Here is a 20,170-nt window from a genome sequence, read left to right on the forward strand (position 1 = left end):
AACAAAGTACATAGTTTAGTTGATCAGCACAGTGTAAAGGGAGCATCCCTTGTGAAACTTCAAGTCCTGAACATTACATCCTGACATTAACTTGACATTAAACACTAAAGTGATGAAATATTTACCAGTAAAATTCCCATAAGTAAGTCTTACTACTTCAAATCCTTACTATCATTAAAAAAAAAAAAAAACCTCACCATTTGTTTGAGTCTATAAAAACCTGGCAGAAAGCAGTGACAGCTGCCTGGATACCTTTCAGCCTAAGAGGATAAAATCTCAAGTTATATTTCGATTTTTAATAGAGTGCTGAAGGGAATTTTAAAATAAGTGCAAAATCAAATTTTACCTTCTACCTCACTGTATTGCAATGGGACTTTAAAACAGGGGGAATGTAACAGTCTATCTAACTTGCTAATAGCTTGTCAATAATATAAACTGAAGCTTTCAATGTTATCCACTTTTGTTAAAACTGCTGCTGTATGCACCGTTTATCTGGAGACTCTATTAACCCACTGTGCAAATACAGTGTGTAGGACAATGCAAAGTAGTGTGCAAAAGTCTGCAGTCTTCCACGTTTTTCCATTGCTTGATGGATTAAACTAGAATCGTACTTATTCATGTTCATAATTCAATTAATCTGGACAATATCTCTAATGCCGCTGACTGAAATGCAGCTCCAAACACGACCACTATGTTTCATGCATAACTGTAGAGACTAATGCACCTGATGCCACTGATGTTAACTTCTTGTGTGGTGACAGCCACCGTTCCACTGTGATCATTTCTGACATGGCTTCAGCGATCATTAAACAGATCAACTAAAGGGTCAGCTCATTTCTCAGGTCCTGTGTCAGATCCTTTCTCTATATTTTCCTATTTCTTAAGACATGACTTCCAGATATTTTTTTTCTCTGTTGTACATTGTTTTAAGGCCTTCCACTTCTTCGTTTGTCCTCCACATGTCCATTTTCCTTTTATTTCTTAAGGATATTAAACACCCTGCTGAGATATGCCAAGTTCTCTTTGGGAATCACCTTAATGGTGCAAAAACATTATTTTAAATGTCAACCTGTATTATCTTTTGTTTTTTGTAGTTTGATCTAAAGAAATGCGAATAAATTATATAATTTTGTGACAGTGTGCTAGTAAAAGGTGCCTAAAGATACAATTTAAAAGTCTTTTTGCAAAGTTGTCTGTTATGTTCAAGCACATTAGTTCATCCTTTGAACTAGGTGTCTCTTGTACGCTTGAATGTTTCATAGATCAGTACTGAGCGGCTTAACAAACAAACAAACCATTCCTCTGAAAATGGTCATTGGGTGAATAAGCAGCCAATGTCCACAGAAAAACCATGAAAGACCTTCAAAAAATCTGGAGAACTATTGCTCAAGACCATTTCTTTATATTTTGCTCCTTGGAAGCAAAATATAAAGAAATGAGGGGTGGCTCAAGCCTTTTGCACAGTGCTGTAGGATAACTGATCATTCCAAATTGGCCATTGATGTGGACATGAGCATGAATAGTTATCTGTCTCTCTGTGTTAGCCCTGTGATGGACTAGTGATATGTCCCTGGTGTACCCTGCCTCTCACCCTCTGGCAGTTGGAATAAGTTTCACGGCCCACTGCAACTCAGAACCGAATAAACAAAAGAAAATAGATGGATGGTTATATGGATGTTTTTTTGTTTTGTTTTTTAAAATATTATCACACTCTGAATTTGAAGCCATCCCACACCTTAAAATCTGTGAATATCTGTTCGCAGCTTACAGTGGCTGAAAAGGGCAGGATTCCTATAATTCCAAAGTTCTGTTAAAAATTTAGCTGCAACCTGGTTATAAGATCCAAGTTTCAAAACATTAAAATTTAACAATCGTTCCCACACAAGTCAAGTCGTGATGACACAAGAGATGCACATACATTGCACTTTTCATTTATTTAAATTTTATTAGCTTCTTGAGTCTCCCGATGGCTTCCAACACTTCATGAGCATTTTTTTATGGGAGGAAATGTTATTCAACCACACCCACTCACAGACCATCCTCAGTAATTGAGATTGAGTTCATTGATTTTTCTTTTTCTTTTTTTTCTCTTTTTTGGTAATGACAGTCTTGTAAAGAATCAAGCTTGGCTGGAACACTATAAATGTTCACTCAAACGGCCCTTTTTCCCGGCATTGTAGCTGCAGTTGTGGTCTTTTGCAGAATAATAGACATGAAAAGTAACTTAAGAAAATACCCCTGTTCTTTGTGGCGGTGCCAAACTGCTGCTGACACGATATTTTCAAGCACTGCTGGATCATCTAATTTATTGTCCCCCTTGAAACAATAAAGATCTCAGTCCTATTTTTTTCCCTCTATAGTCCATTGTGGAATAATGTTCTATAAAAAGTTAAGGATTAATCTAACCAATGCAACATATGCCCATGTCATATACTATTGAGTAGGCTGAAAAAGAGTTATCTGTACCCACACACACAGACCAATAACACTGTTTTGCAGCAGCACAGTATTATGCCTTGAAAATAGAAGACAATGAATGCTTAGTGAAAATGCCTGCTGTCTGGTCAGTGCAATTCTACATGAAGGCACAGCAGGGTAATATAAACCCTAGTTTTAGGAGAGTTAAAATCGACACTGTGGACAAGTGTGCTACAAGAATCGATTGTTTGCTGTTGTTGCTATTGCCTCATCCCTCATCTCTTAAACACCATCAAATATTTGTGCAAGAGCTGGAGTGAAAGAGGGCTTAAGAGGAGAAGCAGTCATGTTCCACTTAGCGGGGAACCATGGCTACCTCAAAGCTCTGCTTCGGTATAACAACAACAGGGGTTCCATGGTAGTCAGCCAATATCACTTCCTCTCCCAGGAGACAGAGAACACAATGCACTCCTGGCTGCGATTGATTGCACAGTCACACCCATAAATTATGGCCTTTCCTTATCCCCCAGTGACAGAAACAGGATTTTATACTGTAAATGACATACACTAAATGAGCCAAAATGTTTCCATGATTGCATAAAGGTGGCTGGAAAAAACTATAATTTTTGTCATTTGGATAAGAAAAGAGTTTAATTGTCTCACAACTAGTTCAAATTTATTTTGCTCAACAATGGACAATGTTCTGATTGTGATTGTGTGACTTTGATTTCAAATTGTTGTTGAAAGGTTTGAGTTCTTCGAAGTAGTGGTGTATGATGTACTTATCCGCAGCAAATGTATTCCTCACATGCAACAACTCTAGTTTGGAATCCAGTGGGCTGTGCTGGTGGGCTCAAACAAACTCAAATTAAGCCAACTAAAAAGAGGTCTATCTAAAAAGAAACGTAACGATATCATTTAAAGTGTTAACTGTATTATTTCACCTCTTTATCCTGCCATCAGACGGCTCTTTCCATCGGGAAACAGAGAAAGTTATATACTTCTATAAAAGCCACTAGACCAGGAATCCCCAACCTTTTTTGTGCCACGGACCGGTTTATGTCCGACAATATTTTCACCGACCGGCCTTTAAGGTGTCGCGGATAAATACAACAAAATAAAACCAGTACCGGTACCAAAAAAAGAAGATTTATTCATAACACACGGGAAAAGACCCAGGGAAACCGAGTTAACGATAAAAACTATAAAAAAAATAATGGTAACGTTACTTTTTTGAAAAGGGCCAAGCTCACAATAGAGAATAGCAAATGCATTGCGTCACTTCTGGCTAATCATTTTACTTATCCCTGTTGGCAAAATCACAGCAGACATACCTTATCTACAGCACTGCACTGCATAGCTTGTGTGCCCATACTACAAACTGCTTCTCCAAACTAGGGAGTGCCAGCATACGCTATAGGTAATACAGTGATTAAGGGTAAGTACCTCATACAACACTACTTCAAAGAAACTGAGCTTCCCCTTTAGGTTTTTCCAAAAGATCAATGTGATTAAAAACCCTGTAAATAAACAATGTCATGCTGCTGACTAAAGCACACTTAGCATTGGTTAAAATGACAACAATTAAATATATATAAATCACAAAGGTTAAACAAATAAGCCCTGCATAAAGATAAGGTCTAAGGCAGATGGTTAGACAGTGACACACATATGCAGCATTTCCCAAAGGGCAGAGCGGAGTCTGCCCATGCTTGGCAATGGAATCACAGCTCTTGCTTTGGCTGTCTCTTGTCAGTATTGTGTAAAAGACATATTTAGTGCTTATAGTTTTACATAGCAAAATTAGTGCAGCTACACGTCTTCTCTTTGATCATCAAATCGAAGCACGGGAATCTAATTAAGTGCTGAAATCATTAGCTGATTATTTGATAACTATTCTTCAGAAACTGATGTGACAGTTTTGTCAACAGTTTTCATACTTGCGCTATCATTCAGGTTATTTTACAGGCAAAACTGCCTCATTTTCCACATTTTGATTTATTTAATTTATCCTCAATATGTGTAATACTGTTAAACGTTAAACTAAAACAAAATGTAGAGACATTTTACATAAAATTGCTTACTAGATTTCTGGAAATGTATAAACTAAATGATTAATTTGTGTATTTGAAAATAACTAATGAATTACCTGAATTACCTGAACATGCAAATAATCACTATAGGTGTAATCACTGTGACAGCTGGCAAACATAACATCTGTCGATGCCTTTTGGAGGACACACATATAGTTTTTTTCTTCCTCAAGACTTCTTTTAAAATCCAAATCATTAAAAAAACAAAACTCTAAACCAGATTGTTTGTTTGTGTGTGTGTGTGTGTGTGTGTGTGTGTGTGTGTGTGTGTGTGTGTGTGTGTGTGTGTGTGTGTGTGTGTGTGTGTGCCCATCAGCGTCAGCTCAGCATGCCTCCTTGCCAATCAAAAGTTCAGATTCTAAATCGAGACACTGTGTGAACTCTAGAGGCTTCTGGGATCTCAGCTCTCCAGTTACAGGAAGGGAATGTGGCAAACTACACTGGGTCACCAAGCAGGGTAATAAATGAACGCAAACACTACACACACAAACTTAGAATTTTACAAAAAAGCAAATAACCAGAAAGTCAAAAGTGTATAATATGCCAAACCCTCACTCAACTATATGTTATTCCTATGTTTGAGTGCTTCCGCTGAATAGAGCGCTTTAGTTTATTCCACTGTGCCATAATGTGACAATAGGGCGATTTAATGGCATGAAAAGTCTATGCGTAAGTGAACTTGGGGGGGGGACTAAATAACGAGGCTACTAAAACAGCTATTCCTCATTTAAAAAAGAACGGACTTGGCGTTAAAGTAGGGTTTGCACTTGCAGCGTTGAGACAAAGCAAAGCTGTGTAGCGTCACTTTGCCACTTCACATCCTCGACTCGGACGAAGATGGTGTTATAATAACGGAATCAAAATCAGCTGCGAGTTAATAATAAGTCTTCGGCTGCCACAGAAAAATAGTGATGAGCTCACAAGTAACAAAGTAACAGTCTTGCCTAAACAAAGAGGATTAAAATTATCTAAGAAATGCAACAGCGCTGTTAAAAACACGGCGGGTGCATGCTTCACTGTCTCAACGTAAAACAAGAAACGGGAGGTGTTCTAAGCAGCCCCTGAATAATTAAGCAGCTTCCAATGCAGGTGTGGGTCCGTTATTTTACTGGCAATAAAGTACCCCGGTATCTTTTAGCTTTAGCTACTATACTAGCCTAGCAGCCTAGCATGGCTCTGCCCCACAGACAGGCTTTCAGCACTGGGTTCACTGGATAGCAGCGCTCGGGAGTGCGGTTTAGATAACGTTAGCAGAGTGGGCGACACTGAGATTTTTAGCTAACGAGAAATTTCCAGCTCAGTATATAAAAGTCTCTTGAGTCTGCTATGGTAATAATGAAGCGTAAAGTATTTCGACGAGTGGTTGTAGTCAAGTGCCCCGCCAAACTGGCTAAAGCACAATGATGAATGAAAAGCCGGACCTCGCCTAAGCTAATGTTAGCAGCACGGCGGGTCAGTCAGTGCAGCAAGTGTAATGCTACCAGTGTGCTAGCAGCAAAAATCTCTCAGCTGACAACTAACTACGTACCTTTAACCGTTGGAGATGACACCTCTTGTAGGTCCACAAACTACTCACGGCGCCTGTTCTCACTGAGTATTTCCCAAACAGAAAACGAAGGGGGTGGGGGGGGCCTCCTATTCAGTAAAGCCACAGCAAAACGTGCAAATAGACTCAATCCGGACGCTTTCCTCAGTCTTGTGGTGCTGAATCTAAAAGCTACACGCTTCTGTCGGTGTCTCGGAAGTGCCTCCTCCTCCTACAGCTCCCTGCGAAATAATGACCCCTCCCAGCGCTCCAACCACAACAACGGAGTAGGCAGGTGCAGATGATGGTGCGCTACTAACGGAAAGCCTTGCAACATAGTGGACTATGTGTGTGGTAGATTCCAGGGCTGTCAAATCAGGAGAGTCTCCGTCGTTGACGCATGCGTGCTTCCTGTGTGCGAGCGCTTCTACGGGGTGTAGGAAATCTGGGACTCTGAGAGCGGGATGCAGCTGTTGGTAATATTAAGCAAAAATATACTGTATTTTTGTTTATGGCATCATCAAAATTGGAGAAATAAAAAAAAGATTCAATAAATAACGAGCCTACTAAATTAGCTGTGTGGATAACACTAGGTGTGATTTGCAGAAGTTATGACTGATTATCTTAGACAGGATAGACACTCGATATTTTGGTAGTGTGACACCAGCTTAAGAGCCAGCGCTGTGCGTGATACATAAAGAAGTAATGTGTGCCTGGCAGTTATAATAGTTTTGCATGATTCACTAAATTTTTTTTTATTTATTTACTTCCCTTTATTTTTGTTTCAAAATCACATTTTGTTTTTTCTGGATCTTTCTGGATTGAGTTTGCCTGTTTTAGTTTATTATTCATAGTTGAAAAAAAACATTATTAGGAATAGGTTTTGCAATTTCCTTTTTACAAAAAAAAGCAAACACTTTTATCATTTACAGTAATGTAAATATCCTCATCAAATCAATATGCACCAAAGCCAAAGTTGAGGCTTTCCTTATTTTTCTTAGCAAGCTACCAAGTTAATGTTTTCTTTTCACCTCTATTAACTACAGCTACAGTTTCTTTTTCACAGCTAATCTTCAGGAATTCGTTTTCCAGGAAGTTAGGAAAAGTGTGACAAGGACCCATCATGCACAGAAGGACCCTGAAGCTGAAACAGTAATTGTATTATTTACATTACTTTTACTGCTGTGCCTTTGCTTTCTAAGAAATACTGAAGAGATGAAAATCAAAAACCTACAAGGGCTCCCACTCCTCCTGTTCACATTTATATCATTTCTTGACTGAAGTCCTTTGTTTATTGTAGTAAAATTGTAACTTAAATCAAGAATATTCTAATAATAAAAGGTTTATTCATTTTTTCTATACGCAACACGGACCTTACCTCACCCAGTCTAAAACCCTCTAACATGCTGTCATATGTACCTTCAGCCTTACTGGAACTTTTTTATATACATTTTTTTTCCAGTCCTGGTTATCACTGTGGCGATTGTGGCTCAAGAGTTGGCAGTTCGTCTTGTAATCGGAATGTTGCCGGTTCGAGCCCCTGCTCGGACAGTCTCGGTTGTTGTGTCCTTGAGCAAGACACTTCACAGGTTTCCTACTGGTGGTGGTCAGAGGGCCCGGTGGCGCCAGTGTCCGGCAGCCTTGCCTCTGTCAGTGCGCCTCAGGGCAGCTGTGGCTACAATGTAGCTTGCCATCACCAGTGTGTGAATGGGTGGATGACTGAATGTAGTGTAAAGCGCTTTGGGACTAAGTAAAGCGTTATACAAATACAGGCCATTTACCATCACTCTTAATCATTGACCTGAAAGTATTTGCATACTTTCACATGTATTTAAAATTTTGATAGTTTGTACAATTACTTTTGAGCCTCTGAAAATGGGAGACTTTCTATAAAAAATGACTGTAATACCCAAACGGTTGTCAAATTTCTGAATCATAGTTAAACGTTAAATGAAAGTTGAAAGTCTGCACTTCAGTCACATTTGTTTTGATTTCTTGGATCTTCTTTTCTTTTAATAGATAGCAGATAAAGAAGAAATAATAAAGCAGGGAGAGAAAGTGTGAGTCATCCATCAAAGGGCCCTGGGTTGGAGGCATTTGCCTTGGGGCATATGGTTGTCTGCACAACATGTGAACTTAACCAGCACCCCCAGCACATTTTGATTGTTTGATTTTTATTGATTTTTCCACTATGGTGGTGTACAGAAATAAAACTACAAAAATGGTGTCACTGTCCAACAAATTATTGATAAGGCATAAACCTGCACTACCAGCTAGCAGGTTTTTGGTAGGTGATCTTAGACTTTACGGCGGGAACAGCCCCATGGGATGCTTTTAGATTCTATGTATGGTAAATCAGCAGAAGACAACTGAGCTTTATTTGTCAATTTTTAATTCATCTTGTGCCACTTTACATTGCAAGGTAAAGATTTGTCAATATTGCACAGAGAAATCCAGTAGCACTTGACGATATTGGGGAGACGCTGCAACACCCTCATCTGGGTCCTTTTCCATGTAACAGAATGGAGGAGCTATTTCTGGTTATCTGTGCTGCGCACACTGTCCCTTAGGGTGAGCCCAAATGCACTGTAAAGGAAACTCATTTCAGCCACTGCCCATAGCTCATGACCATTTGTGATACTTGGAACACAGAATAATGGGTTTAATTGTGAGCTTTGCTTTTGGGCTAAACTCCCCTACCACACTGATACCCCAAAACAGAACCTGGATTACCACAGGTGTGTTATCTGTCCACTTCACAGTCTCCAGATCCTTCTTAGCTTCACTCATAAACCCAGCTACTCTACCTGAATTCAGCCTTCCCAGTCAAATGAATGCAGATCAAGCAGCAGAAATGCACTTTCTCTGAAGGCTGGCTGGCCTCTCTCTTAGAGATAGGGTGAAGAGTACAGTCATTTGTCACTCCTCCACATTGAAATGAGCCAGTTGAGGTGGTTCAGGATGCCTCCTGGGTGAGGTATTCTGGATATGTCCTACTGGGAGGAGGCCCGGGGTAGACCCAAGATATGCTGGTGAGATTTTGGATAAACTGAAGGAGGTCTCTGTGGAGAGGGAGGTCTGGGCTTCTCTGCTTTTGCTACTGATCCCACGACCTGGCCCTGGATAAGCAAAAGAAAAAGGATGGATGGATGGATGGATGGATTCAAATGATAACCATTTATCTCTAAGTAGTTTCAAAGAAGCTTTGTGATTAGGTTTCAGATAAAACTTTATTGAGATGGCTGACTGTCCTCTACATATCATTTGTACAGTGTTTAACTATATATTATAAGCCTGCTATGTTGTAACAGTAATGCATCATACAGACTTTTCATATACTATAAAGAACAGAGATGGAAAATACACAGAAATTAATTTAAAAAATATCCCCAGAACTCATGACAAATGGTCACTCTGTTCTTATTTCACTCAACTATCTAGTCATCCATTACAAACCACCAAACTACTTCAGAAATAGGCTACATTAATTAGTCATTTATCACTATGTCAGCGCACAAGACAGTCTCAGAGGAGAGAGTCACAAAGTTACATTCAAGCTTAGTCTGTTGAACTTGAGGACAATTAGTCTGTCCTGAAATGAGCAGGTAATCACTGAAAGCCTCAGAGAAGTTATGTCTCCCAAGGAAATTGGATTACACAGAGCTCCAGCCAATATATTAGGTGAGTAAGACACTACTGAATTAGCTAGACCTTTGATGCTGTGCAGCTGTGGAAGACAAAATCTTGCTGCCGAGCATCAACAGTCTTTTAGGAAAATGACCATGTTATCGTCAATTCAAGAGTGACGCTAGAAAGAGAATTTTTCTAAAACTAGGGTTTGTTTGAAAAAACAAAAAGTGAATTAAGATTGCCAGGAAAATGATAATCAGTAATGGTAATGAAAAACAAAAACATTTATTTTGGGGGACAAATGGTTATAGCCAGTTGTGTGCATTGTTTTAAGCTCCAGTATTCTTTTTCAGTCTCCTCATTTCTTTGTCGTGGGAGAAGAAAAGCGCAGGAATAGCAGTCCATTGTCTCCCATCTGCTTGTGTTTTTAGTGCATGGCAGTAATCCAGCACAACATGTTAGCAAGCTATTCCTCATTTGTCAGATAGAGGTGCGTGACTATAGGGTTTCTGTATAGTTGTCTCAGGGTGTATCCAAGCCTTTCACTATCTGCCTCACTGGCTTGAACCACCTGGTACCACACTACACTGGGAATAAATCTCTGAGTTTGAATAGTTGCTAACTACTTTATTATATTTAGCTCAAGGCAGGTAGACTAGAGCAGTTCAAGATGTTAAGCTATTTTATTCTTGTAAAGCTACACAGCTTCATGCTGAGATTTCCTCTGATTTCAGCAAATTGCTGTCCAGTCAGTGAGTGCTGCAATCTGCAATCATTCGTGTAGCATGTGTGTATACATGTGTATGTAAAATAGCAAGTGCAAACCATTGGCTTGGCTTATATAACCCCATCTGTTCAGAACACATATTCATATTTTCCACAGTGTCCAGCTGCACACTCCTCTGTACCCAGAGGCCAGGAGCTCCAGGGATTGTCAAACTGTCTGTAATGTCTGGCTTCTATTGCTCTCTCCACATAATGAGGTCATCACTACACACAACACGCTGTACTTTGGGGCTGAATATTAAAGTTTTGAAGTCCCCTAGCTCACAAAATCCCTTGCTTTATCCTGTGAGTCAAAGAGAAAGAATTTAGGACAGGGAAGCGTGATTGGGACTGCAGTTTCTAAAAACCAACAGTGGAGGTTAATATCCCATGAGGACATTGGCTTTGGCTTACTTTTGGCTTTTCTACATTGTTATTTAAGGGTTATTCACATCACAGAATACAATAGCTGTTTCATTTTTGATTGCCAGAGTCAAGAATAGGCACTATCGACTCCATTGTTTCCACCTTTCTGGTTATCATTATCCTCACTTGAACACAAATGTATCAGTTGGTTGTGGGTATTGTTGAAGCTAAGTAATCAGTGCTTTGTGTTTAGGAAGAACCACAAAGAAGAATGAATATGAGGAATGCAATACACCTTATTGATGTTGGAACAACATAATGCATAATCGATCTGAATGGTATTTCTCTCTTGCAGTAAAATAACGTGTGTAGCTTTTGCACATAGAAAGATAGACGACATGAAAAAACGTACAGCACAAGTCTTACATGATATATGATATTGCAAGCAAAGCTTAATTACATTTAACAACATGCAGTTGCACATCAGCAGCTCTCACTTTTCAGCTTTGTTATAAATACTGAACGTTACATTTGTTGCAAAGAATTAATCTCTTAAGAAAGCACTTTATTTTAGATCAAATTCAATCAAATACATTTCAGGAACAAGGAAAAAGGCATACGAGTACTTTGCCAAAACAATGTGAAATCTGTTACAATAGTTTATTGTCAGTGAATCATTACCATTCGAGACAGGGCGCCCATTGTACTGTACTGCACTTTACATCTTTACATCCAGTGATATATGATCACAGCAGCAATCACCATATAATGTCTGACTCCACTGTCTCCATCCTTCTACTTTTCACTGTGTATCACGAATCACTTGGTCAGAAGTATTGTTAAAGCCATTCAACATCAATTTAAATAGATTTTACAGATTCAAATCTTATGCAATGTGGCAATCAGATATGATTTCTAAAAGGGCCTTTGCAGTTTTGTGTTGAGATTGCCCTTCAAAGGGAGAGCGTGAGAAAGATTGCATTTAAATGGGCATAATTTCAGTGCAAATATGACCACAATTATCCCTGCGGTTCCAGTTGAGGATGCTAAAAATAGATTGATTCTTTTTGATTAAGTATCTTACTAGAAAAAAAGAAAAAGTCTTTTTTTGGCTTGTTAAATGGAGGATGGGCCTGATCTGTGATCAGATCTGTGATCTGAACGTATTCTTCATTGTGCATTTATTTTTTTTTAAAAAACCCTTAAGTTTTTTAACACTTTTTATTGCTAAATGCTCTGTTTTGTTTTGTTTTTTGCTGTTAGCTCATGTGGCATTCTTAACCATGAATTAAATATCGTTCATGATTTAATAGATGAGATGAAATGAATCTTTTAAGTTACTGTCAGACATGATTTATTATTGGATATGATCTAAAGGCTGCCTTGCGTCCTTTAGCAAGTGTGTGAAGTCATTTCACAGTAAATGTGGAAATGACTGAGCTCTTTGGATCATGCGTGAGAGAAATCTTGACTGTAGCAAAACGCCATTATTTTCTTTTGCCACTGACACTACTGAATCATCGCTTGGCTGCTGACAATGCCAAATGGACTGCATCAGAAAGCAATGTATCTATGTAATGCATTTTCCCCACTCATGCTAGTTTTGTAATATCCATTTACTGCAGGTCAAGTATGATCAAAGGCAGGATGGTTGTATAGCTTGTAAATGTGCACATATTCATCCCTAGAAGGGCCGAGACTAAAGCATTAAATAATGTCAGAGCTTTTTATCTTGCTTGCTTTACTGACCATCTCGAGCGATCCAATAAAGCCGTGGAAAGGGACTGTTTCTACTCCAGTAAAAAAAAAGCAGTTATGTTTGTGAAATGTGCTGTAGATTATTACACACTCAGAGGGGAGGTGGCATATTTGTGATCGAGCTGCCCTTTCTACATTACCCAGCTGCTTGCTTTGTGAGCCTCTGAGGTTGTTGGGAGTGTGCTGACTAGATAAGCTTGTGGGGCATCTCCCAGAGATGCACGCCTTACAATGGGATTTAGAGTGAGAATGAAACAACATCTGCCTGTCATTTTCTCTGTCTGCGTGTTTGTGAATCTCAGACTTCCATCCCAAACACAATCCTTTTGAGAACTGAGTGGTGCCATCTGTTAGGTTTTCATACAAGACTATATTCAGATTTTTTTTTTTTTTTTTTTAAACAGATTGTTCAGGTGGTTTTTGAGAAAATGATTTTGCAGACAGGAACTGCAAACCGAAGCATTTAATGAGATCTGCAAAGTCTAACTTTTTCATCTGAAAGCAACCACCCTATTAAAGCTTTTCATATCTTCGGGCCAAATGTGCTGAAGAAAGGTCAATTTGTGGCACCACAGCACTTGCACGATTCCTTTGTAAGCTCCATACCGGTACACAGCCCTCAGGAGAGGCTCCAAGCTCTTTTGAATGAAAGAACGGGCTGGTAATACAAAATAAAAGTAATATGCAATGGAATATATAACAACATAACCTTTATTAAATCATAATAAGAAGTTTACTGAAGAATTCTTTTTGAATACTTGAGGCATAATACAATAATATAACAGCGAGAACAGATTGATTCAACACGATGTCAGCAGTCCTTTTCTGCCCTTTTTGTGTATAACAATTAGTTTATTGACTGAAGTAACAATTACACCGGTCAACAAGCACTTTCTCAGCACCATTTACCCACCCAACCCAGCCTGCTTAGTAGATGGATGAATTCCTCTAGAAAATAAAGCTTTGAGCTGTTGTAAAATGCCTCTTTACATTTACTATCAAACTACTGTAAACTCAAGTCTCACCATCATCTTCAGTGTAAGTATTCCCTGCGTCATCACCACATCACCTACACATGCAAATGTTTATGGCGCTGCCAATCCACCCTCGCACACACACCTCTTACGGTATGACTCATTCCTATTTTGCAGTTTCTCCAGCTCCTTAAAAAGCTGCAAAGCTGATTTCATATGTGATCTTTTACTGGCAGAATAACTCTCCAAAAAACTGAGACTTGGCAGCATCCCTGTGAGGGGAAATGCTGCAGTTTGTGCTGGAAGTTATGGGTTTTCATGATGCAAGAACAATGTTAGCCTCACGCTACCTTGGGTCTTCACAACTACCCAACCTGCAGAGCATAGTGAATGAGGGAGAGAAGGTGGGCAAAAATAGGTTTAATTTTCACACTTCTCTAATGCATGCTCTGAGGCAGTAATAGCAGAACCAGAAAAAAGCCATAACAAATGTTAGGGATTTTTTGTTTATTTGTTTGCTTTTTTAAGCAGAGGTTTAGTTCCAGAGAGATCTTTTCTTCTCAGTCACAAAATTCACTCTACAATACTGCGAGTAAATGTACCAACAAGGCCTTGGGGGTGTGTTGTAATTAGTTTTCTGGCTTTTGTCCAGGAAAGGCAGCTAATTTTGCTTGTGGAAGCCCTAAAATAGGAGGAAAGCCAGTATTGTCTCTGACTATTTTAATAATACACCACAGTACACAAGCCACACTTGTGTCATGTATATAAGAAAATCAGGGTGTACAAATATGACTTGCTTTAATACTACTAAACCCCCCAAAATAATATTATAAAACATGGTACTAGAGTCCTCATACAGCATGACTGTAAATATGTTTTTTAACTCTGTATTTTATTAGATAGTCACATATTACTGAAATATATATCTTTGTGACAAATTATATTTTCAATGACAAGAATAAAGTATCCTGCAACAGATATGGCCCCGATGTTAACATCATCAATTAAGAGACAGAAGCAGCTTATTCAAATTGTGACCTTACCTTGAAAAAGGTACAAGTGTACCAAACATGATTGGTTTTCAATTAAAAGGAAGGTCACTCTTTAAATGACATGAACTAACAATGAGATGAATTTACATAAGCGCCTTTACGACCTTCACAAGCGCCTTAAACCTCTTGCGCAGTGTTATATGTCAAATTGCTTTCATTGGCATGTCTGACCTTATCAGCAATGCCACACACCTTCATGGAAACTATGCAAGTTCATTAACAGCAAATCTTTTGGCTCACCAGTGTACACTATCAATCACAAACCACCTTCTGTGCAGGTTTTCTTAACCATTCATTTTAACAACTGAACATGACACAGTTCAGCGATGCAGATGGTCTGTGAGAACAATAAAATTTAGTGTGAAGTGTCCTGTAGATATAATGCTTTGTTGTGCAGGTGTGGCCTATTGATCTCTTCCTTCTACCCCTCAAAGGCGAGCTTTAAATTCATCCATATATAATTAACTAGCGCAAAATTTGCTCTCGTCTTTCCCTCTGTTTTTTTTATGCTGGGATAGCAGCTTAGTCATCTCATTAAGTTAACCTAATACAAGCTTGACTTACTGGTAGATTTGCCTTCCTTTGCTTTTTGTTTTGTTTTTATTGTACCCACTGTTATTATTACAGTGTTATTACATCACCTTCTTGGATATATTTTCCCTCTTCAAAGGACTAGGACAGTTTAGTATTTAGAGTAAATGTAAACTAAAACCTAAAACTGACTTAAAACGTTGTTTCAGTAACACTATGTAAGTATGGTTGCATGTTGAATCTGGGTAAGTGATGGTAAAAAAAATATCCCAACTTGTCTATAAATTTCTGCAAAAGGGGAACTTAAGTAACAAACAAACAAACAAATTGTTAGACAATCAAAGCAGCAGACATACTGTTACCCTTACTACCTAATTTAGTTTGCCCAATTTGAGCTGCAAAAATAATGAGTCTTACAAAAACCATAATGGAAATCAATTGCGACTTTCAGAAAAGCCTCTCTGCAAACTAAATAGCCAGATCTGTTTAACCCCCTGTCCCCAGCTTTTCAAAGTAACTTCCCACTTAAAGGCCTTGACCTATTCCAAGTTAGCCCAAGTAACATAATCGGTTAATATTACATATGAAATTTATTCATTTCTCTCCAGAGACACAGTGTGATTTCCATTCTCTTAAGTTCTGCTCCCTGCCTTATTCAGTCTCGCTCTTCCATTCTTAAGGATGTTATGCTGGAAACTCCTGGAGGAGCTTTCAGCGGCGAAATAAAACATAGGGTTTTTATTGGATGGCAACACCTCTTCTTGGTAATGGTTGATCGGTTAGTTGAGTGCTCAGAAACAAGCAGTACCATCTGAAGTGTCACATTTTTTTAATAAAATAAAAACAAACAAAACAAACATTTGTTGAATCTGAGGAATGAATTAATCCTTAAATAATAATGATATTCAATATTTGAGTTATAGTTATTGTTATTATTCAGCATAACCAGAAGAAGAATTGTGACCTTTTACAAAATATTCTCATTAGTTCTTGCAGTTTATATAATTTGGTACAATTATATTCAATAACAAATATAATTGTTCATTTATTGCTAGATGTTTTTTCCCTCTTTTTTTGTCTTACAATTACTTAAACACATATGAGATGCTCAGCATCGGGAATGTGTACCATTTAACAAAAATCTTGTTCGGTACAACTTTTCTAGGAGAAGCTCAAACCTGAGGAATGGATGTAACTGAGGAAAGCAATGAGCCCATCTACCAAGTGGCATACATCCATAGAAAGGGTTTCACACTGGGTTTTTACATGTTATAGTAAGTGGTGCCCATAATGGAAAGTACACTCAGCTTCTCTGCTGGTCATTTACAATTATATATATAAATATATATATATATATGTATATATATGCATTTTTTTTTCTGCAGTAGGGTGGACTCACAGCATACAGCTGTGTGCACAAGAATAACATGCACCAGAAGATGAAAAGCCCTCCTGCTGAGAGGATGATTGTATTAAATAATTACACTACATGTGTACCATTCCCTGCACTGCAGGAGGGCCAAGGAAAAGATTATGTAATCACAATTATTGGTTTACTTTTAAAATGAATAGAGGATTTGAGAAATACACCATCAGCTTCCTCTGTGCTCTGAAGTTATTATGAAATATGGGTCTCTTAGGGAAAATACATCTAATTTAACATTTTATTTCCTAGTAGCAGTTGTCATTAACAAACTTGAGTCTGTTTAACCTTTTAATGCATCTAATAGCATATAGTAGGTACATATTTAATGGGGATAAAGTTGAAAGAAATAGCTACTTATTCAAATTTTATCATTGTGTGATTGCACTGATTCAATCCACAGAGTGTCACTCAAGAAAACAAATCCATTTTTATATATTTTTACAAGAAATATATTATTTCATTATCTGGGTCATCTACAGAAGGGTCAGCACTTGGTGCAGTACTCAGAGCACTTCAAGCTGTGGAAAACAGATTCATCACCACCCTGTCATTATATTTTCCTACCCTCCTATCAGTGCCCACGGCGATAATTCCAAACATGAAGTGGTAATCAGAGCTTTAGGTGACAGTCCCTGTAAGCATAAATCACAGTGGCCTCTACTCGCTTCCTAGTGGATGAGTGAAATAATCAGGGGCAAATGCATTCTGCAGGTGTTGCCAGCTTGCCGCTGTCACAATAGTTCCAGACAAGGATGCCCACGGATACCGCTCACCTCAACTAATGATGCTCTACTGTTCATCATTTGTCTTTGCCATAGTATCTTCAACAATAGGGCCAGTTTAGTGTTCTGACTTCATATTCTTGATTTATAGAGGTCACTTGGCTTACAATATGAATCACAGCCATATTAATTCATTTAAAATAAGCTAAGATGGAGTACCATTTACTAACTTTGTAAAAAGCTTTAAAAGGTTGTTGAATAATTTGTTTGTTTCTCTGTGTTGTTATCTTTTCCTGAAAGACCTTGACTGGCTTACATGAAGTTTAGCTTACGGAAAAGCAATTAACCTTTGAAATAACCCTTTAAAACACTTTTGTATAACATCATTCATGAATGTTTACTCTTTCAGTGTGTAATGGCAATTTTTTCTTGTTTTTGTTTTTTACTAATCTCATTTGCTTTAATATGGTTTGCAAAGAAGCATACACTACCATTAGTATTTCAGCTAAGTCTGTGTTTGATGAAATTACAAATACAAAGACATGAGCAGAAGATAAAATAAGATGTCCAGTCAATTAGTTTTCTATATTTTCATTACACATGCCACAGAAACCATTTAAAACTGAATAAATGTCACATTTTCAGGATTTCTGTGCTTACGTTTTTGCTACACTGCAAAATAAAGCCAAGGGCTAATAAAACTAGAAGGGCAAAGACTTTGCAAGCAGAGAGCCACGTTGTTTGGAGGCCACACATCCTTGAATACTTGCTGTTTTATGGTGTGTGTACTGTCAAAGGATCTGAAATATACAGTGCTACAAAGTCCTGTTCAATGACTCACATCCATTTATAAACAGATCTCGCGGGAGGTTTCAAAGCGAATGCTTGTCCCAGAATGCGGTCTTGCTGGTTTATATTGAACCTGTAGACATTTTAACAGCTAACCAGGGGCCCACTGGGCTGCCATTGCAAAGGAATACTGTGGCACCATTACTGTACGAGAACATAAATGTCTTTAGAGGAAGATCCATTTCTTTCCATGAGATTGTGAAATGGCTTCCGTTAATGAGAACAGAATGGAAGCAAAATTGAAAAACCCCTTGGATCCCTCATTTTTGATGTTCTTATATGGAAAGGCTCAAAAATGACAAACAGTACCTCTCTGCAATAGCACCAGTGGGAGCAAGTTAAAGCTTTATGTTCTTTCCTGCTGCCATCAGTATAAAACCAGAAGGAAATTATTCAGAAAGACAAATTCCCCACCTTAATGTCTTTTTCTCTCTCTAGTCAACAACACAAATGCAGACAGATTGTTCTGCAGCAACACTGAATGGCAGAACTCTTGATCACTGTGTTGTGAGGAAGAAAATCTAAACAGCAAGTGACAAATGCATTTCCTGTTCACTGAAATATACCAAGAAAACCTGTTTAGTTATTCCATTTTCTGCAAATAAGCTAGGAAGGAAGGCAGGGAGACACACTGATGGAGAACAATAATCAAACAAATATTACACAGAGCTCCTGTGAGAAGAGCCAGTGAAGAGCATATCACGTCTTTTGTGAATGGAATCACATTCGTGAGTAAATCTTGGCAGCCAGTCTTAAAGCTACTCACCAAATGTCACCTCTGGTGTGATTAGAAAGCACAGATTTCTTCCTGAGTATGCCCAGATACTCCAGGAATCTGTTTTCAAGCTATAGCTGGAAACAAAGCGAAAGCCTGAAAAAAAAAAAAAAAAAAATACTGACATAAGAGAGCTCTGAGAATTCCTACATAATGCTCAAAGTCAGAATATTTTGCATATGGTAAGATCATAGCATGATACTGTGTATGTGCATGTGGGCAAAGGCTCATAAAGGCTAGCAGAAATGGAAATCTGCTTTAATAAAGAGTAATAAAAAGGAGAAAACAATACAAGCAACATAAACAGTAACATAGACATTATCTGTGACAACAATTTAAACTAACAGAGATAGTTGGATGCGTCACAGTCAACAGCGCTTTGTCCACTTAACCCTGATTATCTGCATATATGAACACTCTACCTGTTGGCACAATGCATTGCAGATGCATCTAATAATAGGAGTACATCTATAGGATACTGAGCTGAAACAATATGGCTTGTCACTTAACCTCATAATCTGTTGTATAACTATGTGCGAACATAGCTTTTCAAGCTAGTGAACTCTCAGGCTAAACTGCAAAGAAGACAGTGATGAGCAGTGTGCAGAAATGGACAGACCCATGACTCATGATGATAATTATTTAAACAACATTAAACAGACAATCCCAGTTGCAAGATAAAGAAATAACAGTCATATGCAACACCATATGCAACACCTGTCACACATCCAAGCACGAGCTTCTGGAAATTTCGAGCACAATACAGGTGGGCAAAAAGAAATGAGCTTGTGCTCCTTCAGTCATTTTAATACAAAGTTAGTTCACTATTGGTAAAACATTGGCCTTAACTGTCTCCCTCAGACAAATCTGTTGTATGTTAATGCTACCAGGACACCTAATCCTGTAAATCAAAGGCAAACTATTGTTCCTCACTGACAAAGAATAATGGAAGCAACCTGAACTGACCTAGGATTGCAGAAAAGCAGGTTAGTTGTGTGTGAGGGGGTTGTTTGTGTTTGTGCAGTACAAGAGGAATCTAAAAGCCTACAAATATCTCAAATCTAAAAACATGCCACCTTTAAGAATTTTTTATTCCCATTATAGGATGAATTTGTTAGTCTGTTCATATGAAACAAAGTAGAAAAGGGTGTAAGAGATTGAATAATGAAAGTGGCTCTATTCACCCTTTTCTCATACAACAATATGTTAGTAAATTCATAACTCATGGCTTACCAGTTATTTATAGTATGAGTACAAATTCATTACATAATACATATTACATACAT

General features: G+C 38.2%; 1 protein-coding gene across 1 annotated transcript in view; it reads right to left on the reverse strand.

Moving 5' to 3' along the window:
- Positions 1–6,390, reverse strand: part of ctnna2 (catenin (cadherin-associated protein), alpha 2) — a 326,489-nt gene extending 320,099 nt beyond the window's left edge. The window contains exon 1 of the mRNA XM_063476233.1: positions 6,040–6,390. The gene's annotated coding sequence lies outside the window, so the exon portion shown is untranslated. The remainder of the gene's footprint in view (positions 1–6,039) is intronic.
- Positions 6,391–20,170: the final 13,780 nt, after the last annotated feature.

This window comes from Pelmatolapia mariae, linkage group LG6, assembly GCF_036321145.2.
Source record: "Pelmatolapia mariae isolate MD_Pm_ZW linkage group LG6, Pm_UMD_F_2, whole genome shotgun sequence".
Taxonomy (NCBI): domain Eukaryota; kingdom Metazoa; phylum Chordata; class Actinopteri; order Cichliformes; family Cichlidae; genus Pelmatolapia; species Pelmatolapia mariae.